General features: G+C 50.1%; 3 non-coding genes across 3 annotated transcripts; all 3 read left to right on the top strand.

Moving 5' to 3' along the window:
• The first annotated feature begins 577 nt into the window (after positions 1-577).
• On the top strand, positions 578-648 carry trnag-acc (transfer RNA glycine (anticodon ACC)). Its single transcript has one exon. It is a non-coding gene; the product is annotated as a tRNA-Gly (tRNA).
• A 2,502-nt stretch (positions 649-3,150) lies between these two features.
• Positions 3,151-3,232, top strand: trnas-cga (transfer RNA serine (anticodon CGA)). The gene has a single exon. It is a non-coding gene; the product is annotated as a tRNA-Ser (tRNA).
• Positions 3,233-3,577: 345 nt separating this feature from the next.
• trnat-cgu (transfer RNA threonine (anticodon CGU)) lies at positions 3,578-3,651 on the top strand. The gene has a single exon. It is a non-coding gene; the product is annotated as a tRNA-Thr (tRNA).
• The last annotated feature ends 8,608 nt before the right edge of the window (positions 3,652-12,259 follow it).

Raw genomic sequence — 12,259 nt, 5'->3', positions numbered from 1 at the left:
GCGGAGAGGAGTCACCGTCTACGCCTGTGGCTGTGCCTGTACTGTGGGAGTCGTACACACAATTTCCCGCTGTCCAGTTCGCCCAGCACGCCAACGTTCTTCCTCCGCCAGGGATATTCCCCAGCTGCTGGCGCTGCCCGCTCCAACCACACCGGCTGCGTCATCCGCTTTGGTGGGCCGACTTCAGGTGGAAGGTACGATATCCTGGGCGGGGGAAGCTTCTCCTACCACAGCATTAATTGACTCTGGGGCGGATGAGAACTTCATTGATAGCGGACTAGTCAGTTCTCTTAACATTCCTACTGTTGAGCTTGTCCCCCACAAGAATGTGTGCTCGCTAAATGAACATCACCTGGCATGCATTGCGCATCAGACGTGCACCATATCCTTGGTGCTGTCGGGTAACCACCACAAGGTCACTCATTTTTTTCTTATGCCCTCTCGCTCAGCTCTGTTAGTACTCGGCCTCCCCTGGCATCCCGTGCGTGTGTTGTGATGTTTTGTCATTCAGCGCCACTTTGCAGAGGCACATCCACTCGACAATTTAATTTGTTCTCCGACAGTGTTTCCCAATGTGGCATTGGTGGGTCAGTGGTAGAATTCTCGCTTACCAAGCGGGAGGCCCGGGTCCGATTCCCGGCCAATGCAGTACATCTCAGCTTATACCAGGGGTCAGCAACCTACGGCTCCAGAGCCGCATGTGGCTCTTCAGCCTCTTTGTTGTGGCTCCCTTTGCAATGCTCAAATATTTGTTTTAACACCCAAATGAGGAAAATATGCATCTTTTGAACAAAATCCGACTTTCTGTGAGGCCGTATACTAGCAAGAGTACTTGATCAACTCCACTTTTTCTCTACTGTGATATCCCAAAATTCCCTCAATCAAAATCTTGGGAGACTAGCAAATTGCTCTGGATGTGAGCATGTTGCTACACATTTCTTAAGGCGTGCATGGGGAGAACATGCAAACTCCACACAGAGATAGCCGAGGGTGGGATTGAACTCGGGTGTCCTTGCTGTGAGGTCTGCGCGCTACCCACTCGACCGCTATGCAGCCCCTATATTCTGCTGTTAAATTATGTTTCACGGCTCCATTCTATTTTTCTTCAGTGAGCGAGGGGGTAAAATGGCTCTTTTGATAAGTAAAGGTTGCCGACCCCTGGCTTATACCTTTCTTTATAGCTCATGTTGAAAAAGTACAAAGGATCTTTTCCTGCGAAAGGGCAGAATTCAGAATGACACCTGAAACGTAACAGACCGGACCACCCGAGCGTTAAGGTGGACAGCACTTAGTGAAACCTGACTGCAGTCATGCTGTTGTAGTCTCTGTCGCGCAATTGCTCAGCACGTTTGGCTGTTAACTGAGAGGTTGGTGGTTCGAGCCCACCCAGGGACTCTCAATTCACACGTGTTGGACTTTGGACTCCCTCCCTTGTATGAACATTTTTCCCCATTGGAAACTGTTTTTGTGTTGGTGCCAGATGCACAGCTGGCGCTGTGGCTAAAATGGTCAAAGTGCCTGTCTCGTACTGTATCTTCTATTTAATTATTGAGAATGGCGTTTACCCACAGTCCTGGAAGATCGCAATGTTGCTTGGTCGAAAAGGATTACTTAAACACGTTATTCCTTGTGTGCACGGTCATCTCCTTGGCCTTCTCGGTTTTGAGGATGAAGGAGCAGAAATCTTCTGGCATACTGTACTTGACCACAGAAGGAGGATAAAGGAAGTAGGTTTAACATTTCAGGGAAGGGGCCTACCTTCACCGCCTGAACAGGGACTTGAACCCAGGACCCTCAGATTAAAAGCCTTTGTTGACTCAGGACAACTCACAACATAAAATCTTCTGGCATACTGTACTTGACCTTGCAGAGATGAGCGCTTCTTCTCTGGCTCTCAACAAAGGAGTTCGCATCTTTCCCCTCTCCTCCCTATCCCTTATCTTCCCTTCTTCTTTTGCGTTCATCAAAGAGTAAAGCTGGTGTCCTGGTTTGGAATGCCTCGATTGTTACACCAGAAGGTGCGCGTCCCATCCAAAACAAAGGGCATGCTGGAAGCATAGCATGCGTTAGTATGTGAACAGAAGTGGGCAGGGTGTGAGTCTCTGTGGCGCAATCGGTCAGCGCGCTCGGCTGTTAACCGGGAGGCTGGTGGTTCGAGCCCAACCAGGCACGTTCTCTGGAAGCATCAGAGTCACTGTTCATTCATGTTTGCGCTCCACTCTTGCACAGCACTTGTGTGGGTCCCAATTGGCAAACTGTGTGTCAATGCCTTTTCAAAAGCACATTACAGCTTCCATGGTCCAACACATTTGATCAGAAGTTAGGTTGATCAAGTCGCAGATTTCAGTTTGTTTCTGCAAAGGTCTGGTGAAACACAGAAGCTCTGCATGAAAATATTAGCTTTTGCAAAAGCGCCAGCCAGGATTATAGATTAAGAGATGACGGAATGCTTTTATGTTAAAAGGAATCAAGTCAAACCCCATCAACTGGTAAGCAGCGGCCCGTAAGAGAAGACACTGTATACTGTTGTGATTTTTTGACAGACATGTCTAGTAAACAGGAGATCCTGGGTTCAAATCCCAGCAGTGCCTTCTCTGTGTTTCATCAGCTCCTTTGCTGTTATTTAAAAGAAATGTTGTTCTTGTTCTGTTGAATAAATACCCATCATTTCTTATGTCATATGTAGTATACATGTCACATGTACTGCAATGCTCCCTACAAAGACAATACCCTTGTGTATTTGGACATTTGCAGGTTTAAGAAAACAGACCACTTTAGCCAAATATCTTCTGGACAAAAGAGTGGTCAGACAAGACAAAGTTTGAGCCAGTCACCTGAACATTAGACTTTTGATCTGAGTGTCCGGGATTCAAGTCCCTGTTCAGGTGACCAGTGATAGGGTCTGAGGTCCACTTGCAAACACCTCCTTTTTACCCACAAAATACAAGGGCAACAGGACAATCCCTTGGTACTTTATGGAAACGATGTGAGGTGCCTGGCTTTTAACTAGAAGTGGAAAGACTTGTGTAGCCCCTCACACAAACCATGTGTCTTCCTCCCATGCACATGTTGCCAGCTGATCCTTAACATCAGCAAAATTTTGGTTCTAGGACAATGGGGTCACCTGCCCCCATTGGTCTTTTCCAAGCGGTCACAGTGGCCGAGAGGTTAAGGCGTTGGACTCGAAATCCAATGGGGTTTCCCCGCACAGGTTCGAATCCTGTCTGTGACGCTTTGGTTGGGCATTTGTTGGTATTGTTGGTTATGAGGGCCGGGGTGTTGTCCTTTCGCGGTCCGCATTCTCTACACTGGTGGTCTGAATTTTGGGTAGAGAATAATGGGGTCCACTGTCCCCATTGATCTGCTTCTTGCAGTCTCGGTGGCCGAGAGGTTTGTTGCCACTCTGCTTTTGACATGCTGTTTTCAGCGGCCTTGTCGAGGGTGTTTCACAGGTGGGTGGTGTGATGTTGGATATGGGGGCCAGTGGGTTGTCGCCGTTTTGTTGTTCCTGGAGCACATAAAGAAGAGTGGCCAGTACGGGGGGTTGAACCCATGACCTTGTGACCCACATGACCATGACCTTGTGGCTAAGCTGGTCAAAGTGCCTGTCTCGTAAACAGGAGATCCTGGGTTCAAATCCCAGCAGTGCCTGGGAGCTTGGTCAGTGAAACTTTGGCAGCTGATTTCTGAACCATGTACTTCTTTTTGTCACTTGCCCTTCAAGAACGAATTGACATTGCATCCACAGCTGACGTGATTGTTGTGGATCCCATTACGCCAGAAGGTGCTTGAATCCAAAGAGTATGACATTGTGATGTGTTGTCATTCATCGCCACTTTGCAGAGGCTCATCCACTTGACAGTTGAATTTTTTTCTTTTACAGTGTGTCCCCACGTGGCATTGGTGGTTCGGTGGTAGAAATCTCACTTGCCAAGCGGGGGCCGCGCGCGTGTTGTTTACATTTGCTGCCAGCCAATCAGGATGCGACACAGACGTCAGACAAGGAAAGAGACTCGCCTGCCACGCGGGCATGATTAACATTACCATTACCATCTATCAGGGATGGCAACTGAATTAGGAATCAATGCCAGAAACCTGCCACAGGATTTCAGATAATGTTTTGATGCAGACTGGCCATGATGCCTCTGATTAATTAAATTAATTAATCATTCATTTTCTACCGCTTTTTCCGCACGAGGGTCACGGGGGATGCTGGAGCCTATCCCAGCTGTCTTCCGGTCACCAGCCAATCACAGGGCACATATAGACCAACAACCATTCACACTCACATTCATACCTATGGACAATTTGGAGTCACCAATTAACCTAGCATGTTTTTGGAATGTGGGAGGAAACCGGAGTACCCGGAGAAAACCCACGCATGCACAGGGAGAACATGCAAACTCCACACAGAGATGGCCGAGGGTGGAATTGAACCCTGGTCTCCTTGCTGTGAGGTCTGCGCACTAACCACTAGACCGCTGTGCCATTAATTAATCAATTAAAATTAATTAAACCATTACCTGTGAGAGGTAAGGTACACCATTGCACTAAACATTGATAGAATAGTTAGTAATAGAGTTAGTAGTGAATAACTAACAATGCTTGTGGGGTTTTGTTTTGGTTTTGGACATCTTTCAGATAAATAAGCATGCAAACTGACCCGGGAACATCATGGCTGTTCCTGACAAATGAACATAACGGGAGGGTTAAGATGACTACACTTCCAAAGTTCTCAGCTATGACTGAACCTCTCGCTCCTTTGTTCCCTGAGAAACTAGGTTGGCTGTGGAATTGATCAAAGAAGACCACATCAATTAAAAAAAATTAAAAAGTGATATCTTGGCCGAAAAAGGCCCGGTTAGCTCAGTCGGGAGAGCATGAGACTCTTGCCTCCATTGCTGAGGCGGCTGACCGGAGCTGCGGCCACAAGGCGGTCGGTGCCAGTCGTGGCGGCAGGCAGCGAACCCGATGGTGGAGACCAGAGGTCAGGGCCGCTGTCAAGCTGAAGAAGGAGTCCTATCAAGCATTGATGGCTTGTGGGACTCCGGAAGCAGCTGACAGGTACTGTCAGGCCAAACGGTTCGCGGCTTCGGCGCTTGTCCAGGCAAAAACTCAGGTGTGGGAGGAATTCGGTGAGGCCATGGAGCACAACTTTCGGTCGGCCTCGAAGGGGTTCTGGCAAACCGTCCGGCGCCTCCGAAAAGGGAAGCAGTGCCCAGTCCACACTGTTTACAGTGGAGACGGGGCCTGCTGACCTCGACTGGGGATTTGTTTTGGTGAAGTAGGTGCAGACACATCGATTAAAAAATGAAAATACAAAATATACAGAATGCAGTATAAATATATGTACGCAGTCTGTTTTTTGTTTGTTATTCCGGAAGTGCAGTCTGATTGTTTTTCCTAAGAGTCCAAACTGAGCGTTAATTTAATGCATATAGAGTGTCAAAGTGGCAGGGTGAGGCAGAGGTGGGGTGTGAACAGTGTCAGGGGGGGGATTCCGGGCCTTGTTGATGAGGCTGACAGCAGACGGGAAGAAACTGTTCTTGTGGCGTGAGGTTTTGGTCCTGATGGACCGCAGCCTCCTCTCAAAGAGACTGTCCGGGGTAAAAAAAAAAAAACTAGCAAGACAGCCTCAAGGTCCAAAAGTGTTAAGGCAGTCCCATAGTGTCCCCACATCATGCAGTGTGTCTATTTGCCTTGAGACATGAGTAAATTAGCTTAAATGCTAACATGCTAATAGTCATCATTTTAGCACCAAGCAAGAGAGTCCTTTTTCAGTCGGGTCTAAAAGTGGGGGCAATGTGAAGCTGTGTCTGTGCCACCTACTATGTTGCTGTGTCCCTGCTCCAGTGTGTTCCCATCTTGGGTTGGAATGTCCCCATGCTGGTAACGGGTGGGGAATACCGTCCGTTGATGAGGATAAGCGGGATGGATTTCAGTGGTTAAAGTCTCCAGCTACCTTGAAAACGGTCATGGGCCACGAGCCTGTTCTGAATTCCCCTTTGGCCAATCGACACCACATCAGCTCAGCAGCAGTCCTCGTTAGTATAGTGGACAGTATCTCCGCCTGTCCCATGGAAGACCGGGGTTCGATTCCCCGACGGGGAGTTCCTCTTTTGTATGTCACGTTGAACCTCGAGTCGGGTTGCGGTTGCAACAACCAGTCCGGTTAAACAAACCCTTCTCATTAGAACAAAACCTTTCTTAATCTTCTTCTCAAGGTGTTCAGGTGTCTTGTACAATCTGACGGTCTTTTGCTGCCAAATCATTCCAGTCGTGGATAACGGAGCTGACCAGGAAAATGCCAGCTGTGGGATTTCAACCAGAGCCTCCTGAGCGTAAGGAACCTTAATCTGGCGCCTTCGATCACTCATCCACCCAACCTAAAACGGTGCCCTGATCAGGAAAAAAAAAACTGTGACCTTGTGAGGTTAACTGACAACAGAGGACACTCAAAAGGAGGCGCACAAAGTAGGGTACTTGTGCACGCATCGACAGCAGAGTGGCGCAGCGGTAGCGTGCTGGGCCCATAACCCAGAGGCCGATGGATCGAAACCATCCTCTGCTATGGCTGTGCTCTTTACGTGTCCTTTGAAGAGCTTGCAGATGTATTGTCTTTGTTACTTAGCTGACCTGGTCCAGTAAAGAGTTCACGCTTCCTTTACTGCTGTTCTCGATGCATTTATTGCTCTTGAGTGCATTCACACGCCATTGCGGGACATTGAAGCATCGTGAAACACCGCAACTGTCCTCACTAGTCCATTGTCACTCTTATGGACTTGAAGAATCCCAGCCAGTTTCCGTTCGTTTCGGGGAACCTCCTCCTCTTTGACGATCACCACATCTCCAACTTGCATGTTTCTTCTTGGCGTATGCCATCTTTGTCTCAGAGCAATGTTGGTCAGATACTCCTTCCACCATTTGTTCCAGAACTATTCCGACAAATATTGCAATTATCTCCATCTCATTTTAGTATACAAGTCCATCCATCCATCCATTTTCCTCCGCTTATCCAGGTCCAGGTCGCGGGGGGCAGCAGTCTTAGTAGGGAAGCCCAGATTTCCCGGTCCCCGGCCACCTCCTCCAGCTCCACCGGGAGGACACCAAGGAGTTCCCAGGCCAGCTGTGAGACATAATCCCTCCAGCGTGTCCTAGGTCTGCCCCGGGACCTTTTCCCGGCTGGGTATGCCCGGAACACCTCACCAGGGAGGCGTCCGGGAGGCATCCGGACTAGATGCCCGAGCCACCTCAACTGACTCCTCTCGATGTGAAGGAGAAGCGGCTCTACTCTGAGCCCTCCCGGATGACTGAGCTCCTCACCCTATCTCTTAGGGTGAGTCCAGCTACCCTACGGAGGAAACTCATTTCAGCCACCTGCGTCCGAGATGTCATTCTTTCGGTCATGACCCAAAGCTCATGACCATAGGTGAGGGTGGGAACATAGATCGACCGGTAAATTGAGAGCTTTTTTAACCACGACGGTCCGTTACAGCGACCGCATTACTGCCGAGGCTGCGCCGATCCATCTGTCGACCTCACACTCCCACTTTCCCTCACTCGTGAACAAGACGCCGAGATACCTAAACTCCTCCACCTGGGGTAGGACCTCATTCTCAACCCGGAGGGAGCACTCCACCCTTTTACGACTGAGCACCATGGCCTCTGTTTTGGAGGTACTGAGTCTCATCCCAGACGCTTCACACTCAGATGCAAACCGTCCCAGTAAGCGCTGAAGGTGACAGCCCGTAGAGGCCATAAGAACCACATCATCTGCAAATAGCAGAGATAAGATTCTAAGGCCCCTGAAACAGATTCCCTCAACACCTTGGCTGCGCCTAGAAATTCTGTCCATGAAAACTGTGAACAGAATCGGTGACAAAGGGCAGCCTTAGCGGAGGCCAACGTTTACCGGAAACAGGCTCGACTTACTACTGACAATGCCAACCAGACTCCTGCCCCGTTTGTACAAGGACCAGATAGCACGTAGTAGCGCGCCACCAATCCCCCCCAAAGTACGCCACAAGGGACACGGTCGAATGCCTTTTCCAGATCCGCAAAGTACATGTGGACTGGTTGGGCAAACTCCCATGCACCCTCCAGCACCCTCGTGAGGGTGTAGAGCTGGTCCAGTGTTCCATGACCAGGACGAAAACCGCATTGGACCTCTTGTAACAGAGGTTCGACCAACGGTCATACCCTTCTCTCCAGCACCCTGGAATAGACTTTCCCAGGGAGGCTGAGGAGTGTGATCCCCCTATAGTTGGAACACACCCTCCGGTCACCCTTCTTGAAAAGGGGGACCACCACCCCGGTCTGCCAATCCAAAGATACTGTTCCCGACTTCCACGCAATGTTGAAGAGACGTGCCAGCCAAGATAGTCCCTCAACATCCAGAGCCTTGAGGAATTCCGGGCGGAACTTGTCCACCCCGAAGCTTTGCCACTGAGGAGGTGATGGAGGAGGAGGAACCGTACCTCGCCCAGATGTGGGATACCGGGGCCTCACCCTGGAGCCAGGCCCGGGGGAGGGGCTCGCAGGTGAGCACCTGGTGATTGGGCCTTCACCCCACGCCACATGGGATCTCCCCCTCGTAGACCCACCACCTACGGGGGCAAGCATAAGGGTCCGGTGCATTATGTGTTGGGTGGCGGTCAAGGGCGGGTGCATGGGTGACCTGGTCTTCGGTGGGCAAAAACTGGTTCTTGGGACATGAAATGTCACTTCTCTGGTGGGAAAGGAACCTGAACTTGTGCAAGAGGTTGAGATATTCCGACTAGACATAGTCGGACTCACCTCGACCCACAGTTTGGGTTCCGGAACCAAACTCCTCGAGAAGGACTGGACCTTGTTCCACTCTGGAGTTGCTGCAGGGGAGAGGCAGCGAGCTGGTGTAGGCTTATCAAGACCCCCGGCTTGGTGCCTCTGTGTTGGAGTCAGCCCCGGTGAACGAGAGGGTAATTTCTCTACGCCTCGGGCTGGGGAAAAGGTCCTAACTGTCATTTGTGCGTACGCGCCAAACGGCAGTTCGGAGTACCCGGTCTTTTTGGAGTCCTGGTGACTCCGTCGTTCTACTGGGAGACTTCAACGCCCATCTGGGCAATGACAGTGTGACCTGGAGGGCCGTGATTGGGAGGAACGGCCTCCCTGATCTGAACCCGGGCGGTGTGATGTTATTGGACTTCTATGATCGACATTGTAGTCGTGTCATCAGACCTGCGTCCGCATGTTCTGGGCAGGCGGGTGAAGAGAGGGGCTGAGCTGTCAACTGATCACCACCCGGTGATGAGTTGGGTTAGATGGCGGGGGAGGATACTGGACAGACCTGGTAGACCCAAACGAGTAGTGAAGGTGTGCTGGGAACGTCTGGCAGAGTCTCCCATTCGTCGAGTCTTCAACTCTCACCTCTGGCAGAGCTTCACCTGTATCCCGGGGGAGGACCGGGATATTGAGTCCGAATGGGCCATATTCCGTGCCTCCATTGCTGAGGCGGCTGACCGGAGCTGTGGCCGCAAGGCGGTCGGTGCCAGTCGTGGCGGCAGGCCCCGAACCCGATGGTGGACACCAGAGGTCAGGGCCGCCGTCAAGCTGAAGAAGGAGTCCTATATGCGTTAATTTAACGTATATAGAGTGTCAAAGTGGCAGGGTGAGGCAGAGGTGGGGTGTGAACAGTGTCAAGGGGGATTCCGGGCCTTGTTGATGAGGCTGACAGCAGACGGGAAGAAACTGTTCTTGTGGTGTGAGGTTTTGGTCCTGATGGACCGCAGCCTCCTCTCAAAGAGACTGTGACCGGGGTGAGAGGGATCGGCCACAATCCCCTCTGCACGCTCTGATTGCAGTCAATCACCTTCTCTGCAGACCGAATGACACGCTGCAGCCTGCCCTTGTCCTTAGCAGTGACAGCAGCGTACCAGATGGTGATGGATGAGGTAAGGATGGACTCAGTGATGGATGTGTAGAAGTTCACCATCATTGTCTTTGGCAGGCTGAATTTCTTCAGCTGCCGTAGGAACGTAGGAAGTACATCCTCTGCTGTGCCTTCTTGATGATGGAGCTGATGTTCGGCTCCCACTGGAGGTCCTGGGAGATGATGGTACCCAGGAAGCGGAAGGACTCCACAATGTCAATTGTAGAGTCACAGAGGGTGATGGGGACAGGAGAGGCTGAGTTCTTCCTGTTGTCCACAACCATCTACACTGTTTTTAGGGCGTTGAGCTCCAGCTTGTTCAGGTTGCACCAAGTCGCCAGATGGTCAAACTCCCACCTGTAGGCAAACTTGTCACCGTCAGAGATGAGTCCGATGAGGGTGGTGTCGTCCGCAAACTTCAGGAGCTTGACAGACTGGTGACTGGAGGTGCAACTGTTTGTGTACAGGGAGAAAGCAGAGGAGAAAGAACGCAGCCCTGGGGGGATCCGGTGCTGACGGTTTTTGTATCTGAGATGTGTTTCCCGAGCTTCACGCGCTTCCTGTCAGACAGGAAGTCTGTAATCCACCTGCAGGTGGAGTCAGGCACACTAAGCTGGGAGAGCTTCTCCTGGAGCAGAGTTGGGAGGATGGTGTTGAAGGCAGAGCTGAAGTCCACCAACAGGATACTAGCATAGGTTCCTGCGGAGTCCAGGTGCTGGAGGACCAACACACCGAAGCAGCCGTCCGCGGCGCCATCTTGGAAACATGTGGTGGCATGGGAATAGATGACTACACGGTAATCAGTTGGTTAGGTGTCAGTGGTTCCAGACACATGGGTTGTTTACATTGTCCACAGTAAGAGGGCGATTATTCACAACAGACATGGCTTCATAAAGAAAGGTTCTCAAGGAACTGTCATTCAACCTGCCAGCACTGTTTGCTAGGACTGAAATGAGCATGCTTCTGATGGTTCTGATCTGGCGCTACCAAACACCTCCCATATGGCTTGCATTTATGACAAAGTTGCATTGCTTGTCTGCCAGGTATTCTGTTACTCTTTCTGTGTTTATTTCCTTTAGTGACTTTTCCATTTCATTTTTAGTTCAAACTAAGTATGTTCCCTGATCTGATGTGCCAAACAGCACCTCTGATGGCAATGAAGCATCTTAGGGCATTGATGAATGAGTCAGTGGTCATATCCTCCAGCATCTCTATGTGAACACCTCCAGAACATAGACAATTGAATAGTAGACCGTACTGTTTTTTTTCTTTACACCCTTGTTTTGTGTGAAATGGGCCAAAACAATCCATGCCACCATAGGTAATTGTTGGAGAAGGCTCAATGCGGTCTTGAGGTAAGTCAGCCATCTTTTGTTCCTCCGTGGCTCCTCGAGCTTTCCGACATGGAATGCACTGTCGAATATGTTGAGCCACTGCTTTGCTCCCTCCCACGATCCAGTAGTCATTTGCTCTGAGTTAATTCAAGAACCAATATAGTTCTGAGACTGGACCTTCTCTGCCAATTCAGGAAAAGCAGGGGAATTAGCTCAAATGGTATAGCGCTTGCTCTGCATGTGAGAGGTAGCGGGATCAATTGCCTAAATTCTACAAGGAATCCTTTGTTTTATTGGCTAATTGTAGGCCATTTGCCATAGCGCACCCCGAGGTTACAGAGGTCAAAGGTAAGCTTATATTCAGCAGCACAGTGGCGAAAGGTAAATTTATGTGCATTACCGTTTCTACAGGTTCCCAATTTGTACAACCCGGCATTAATACCTCTTAGTGTAATTCTACCTTACTGGTGGATGCCTTCTTATGGACGATCCTCAGGGCTGACCTCTGGTGGTGGTGCGGTGGATCCGATGTGAGTGATAGGTTACCGACCGAGAACATGACTGGTGTTTGTGCCCCGATTTCTTTCCTTCCTCCAATAACAGTATTGTCAATTGATGCTTGTCTTCAACAAAACGTGAAATCACAATCACCGCTTGAAAGGTTTGGCTTGTAACCTGCGATTGGCGCATCCAGGCACCTCCAGGACCTGGGGGTTGCTGGGGGTCTCTGATCAGGGTCACAGGAACATTTCTTCTTCAGCACATTCAAACACTCTTTCTATTGTCTAAGCAAATGGATATAAGGGTGATAACTGATGCTATATTCATTCTATTCTAACAAGGATCTATCCCTGAGCATCCGACAAATGCTCTGTCTCAACCTAAACCCAGTCCTGACAGCATTCTCAGTCGAGGACCTTGTCTTATTGTGTAGTCCATTGTGTGTCCATGTTTCGTTTATATTTCTGTTGTCAGTCGCCTCAGGATGACAACAGTTTGAGCCTCAAGATGACCCCAA

The sequence above is a fragment of the Doryrhamphus excisus genome, unplaced genomic scaffold (genome assembly GCF_037039965.1).
Source record: "Doryrhamphus excisus strain RoL-2023G ecotype Guam unplaced genomic scaffold, RoL_Dexc_Guam_v1.1 HiC_scaffold_24, whole genome shotgun sequence".
Lineage (NCBI taxonomy): Eukaryota > Metazoa > Chordata > Actinopteri > Syngnathiformes > Syngnathidae > Doryrhamphus > Doryrhamphus excisus.
This window is presented reverse-complemented; position numbering and strand designations above follow the sequence as displayed.